This window comes from Podarcis bocagei, assembly GCF_964188305.1.
Source record: "Podarcis bocagei genome assembly, chromosome: 1".
In the NCBI taxonomy this organism is placed as follows: Eukaryota; Metazoa; Chordata; class Lepidosauria; order Squamata; family Lacertidae; genus Podarcis; species Podarcis bocagei.
Genome location: NC_138125.1, coordinates 45,952,461 through 45,955,516, shown reverse-complemented (window position 1 = coordinate 45,955,516; position 3,056 = coordinate 45,952,461).

Genomic DNA, 3,056 nt, shown 5'->3' with positions numbered 1-3,056 from the left:
TGTTCTTTTCCAGTGTAGTCCATGCACTGGAAACCTTGAGGCTGGATTACTGCAAGGTGCTCAGTGTGGGGCTGCAGAAGGCACCTGACATGTGACACCATTATTAAAACATCCTTTAGCACCATCAGCTGTGTCTTGTGGAACCCTTTGCCAACAGGGATTCAGCAGGGACCCTCTATTTCCACTTTGCTGAAAACTTTTCTATTCTGTCAGGCTTATGCAGGCAATTAACAACACATCTTTCCATAATTATCAGATCTGATTTTAAATTTTTCATATGGTTTTCTTTATAACTGTTTTAAATCACCCTGATGGGGTTTTTTTAATGAATAGTGGTATATAAAAATATTTTAATAACATGAATAAATAAGGGGGGAGGTCTGAGATTGAGATTGACTTGAAAAGGCCACCTAGTTAATTCAGGGTAGAGGGAAAATTTAAACTAGGAACATCCTTGTAGCTCAGTCTCTTAGTCACCAATTCCTATCACTGAATGGTTGCAGTTGGTGAACGTACTATGACAAGCTGAGGACTTAACAGGAATTGCAGGGAAGGGCATGATTTAAGTTGCCCATTGTGCAATAGTATGAGATTCTGCTAAGTTCTAGGGTCTAGATAGGACCCAACACCAAACCTGAGAATCTCAGCATGGCAATCCAATTACTGTAAAGCACTGACTGCAGAGATTTGGGGTAAACTGAGCAGGAAGCTTTAGTGTGCATCCCCAAACTTACCGTAAGTTCACCAAGCCTTCCAGGATAATTCAAGAAGCTACTAGGGTCTTTGGAACCCTTGGAGGAGTTATTAATTAAGCAACTAGGAATTGCTTTTCTTCCAATGCCAATTAATTTCTCTCACCCAGAATTCTTTTTTACTTCAATGTGGCCAATGCCTATTTTGAACTAAGAGAAGGGGTGAAAGCCTTATGGTATACATTTGCTAACCTAATACCCTTTTCCAGGGCACGATAAACGGTCACTCGCTTGATCAGGCTGATTATATTCCAGCCCATGCTGTTTTTCCCTCTCCCTCCACTCCCAATCTCCCTGAACCCTCAACACTCCAAAAAACTCAGTCCTCAGGAGGTTGTTTTGTTTTAAATTAAAAACTAATATTATTCTAGATACCTGGGGCATCTCCAGACTGGTGGGGTTCCCCCAACCAGGTGTATTCTGCAACATGTTACTGATGCAATAATAAGCCATTAGCAGATTTATAGTTGACCATCCACACATCATTCTGCTTTACTAAGTTATGTGATGCTTCCCAAATGATGACACACTATGCTACCCAGAAGGTCACTCTTGCTCTATGGTGCAACAAAGTCTGGGAAAACAAAACCGGCAGCATTTGTGGTATGAAAAGTTATAGGACTTCAGCAGAAAGCTGTGGTGCATGCTCCAGAATGAAGCAGTAGGTCTGCGCCAAAAACTTTGCAGGTGCAAACAGTACTGAGAGTGGGATCAAGGATAACCACTCTGTTCTACCATCTTGGTTGGTGACAGATAGAGAAATAATGAATGCACAAGAAAAAGGAGCACAAGAAAAAGGCTTCTGGATAGGGACTAGTAAACCTGTCCAAAAAAACGGGCAAAAACAGAGGAGGCAGCAATGGCTCCTTATCGAAAGTAGCCCTCTGTGTTTACTTTTCTCTCTTGGTAGTCAGTCGAGATAATTATTTATTGTTCATTCCTGTATTCCTCTCTTCCCTCCACAGGGCCCCAGGATGGCTAACCACCACAAAATACAAACACGATAAAAGCAATAGTTACGCTATCAGTAAAATATATTATGAATAATTAAAACGTAACACAATGAAAAATCAAACTGCTAGGCTCCTGTCCAATTTGTCCTATCCTGGTAAAACAAATTACATTTTTAATTATGTCCATCTGGGAGAACCACCAATTTCGACCACAGAGTATGTTCCACAGATGTAGCCACGAAGAAGGCCCTTCTCCTTAATGGGACTGTAAACAGACTTCTCACCCCCTGATTTTCATAGCCTAGAGGGAGCACACAGGCAGGGCTGGATTTAAGTTTGATGAAGCTGTAAGCTACCGAAGTTAATGGGGCCCTTTATATGTCCAGCTGTCCTTTGTCAACAACAAATTGTCACTTTTTTGTGTTGAATATATGCTATATACTAATTTATGAACCTAATAGGTATCTAAAGCCATGCAATCAGTCCGTGCAGAATGTAGGCACCCTATATATAGAAATGAGCAGACCAATTATATTTTAGGGAGCAGGCTAGAAGCAGGGCCCATTACTTACATCACAGGAGCCTACACAACACAAAACACTGTTGCTGTATGTAGGTTTTGTTTTATTTGTTTTTTATCTTATATTTTGGAAATGTACATCGGTTTTTCCCCTTTGATTTATTGGGGGGCCCCAAGAGAGTGGGGCCCTAAGCTACAGCTTGTTTAGCTTATACATAAATCTGGCACTGCACACAGGCATCCAGGTGGGCAAAGACAGCTGCTCATGCAAACTGCAGCTGCTGCTGCCACCTCTCACTCACCTGTGCACTTCCCCTTTGGGTGGCATAATGGTGGGAGCTGAGCGTAGGGAGCCCAATTGTCCCCTCCACCTTGAGAAGCAGACCGCGAGGAAGTAAAGCCTTCCAGCACAGGAAAGTACTGTACGGAGAAGACAGGCAAGCAGTAGTAGTTGCCCCTTGTCGCCATCACTGAGAATTGCCAGAGACCAAGGTTGAAATCCCTAGTCAATCATGAAGCTCACTGGTTGACCTTGGGGGCCAGTCACTGCCTCTCACAGGGTTGTTGTGGAGATTAAATAAGGAGGGGGGAGGGGCATGCACGGCACCTTGATCCCCTCCCCGATTGCTATGCCATCCAGAGAGCGAGTGCCGGAGGAGCCTGCTCCCTGTAGCAGCAACAACAATTATTATTATTAATTATTTATACCCTGCCCATCTGGCAGGGTTTCCCCAGCCACTCTGGGCGGCTTCCAACACAATATTAAAATACAATAACCTATTAAATATTAAAAGCTTCCCTAAAGAGGGCTGCCTTCAGATGTCTTCTAAA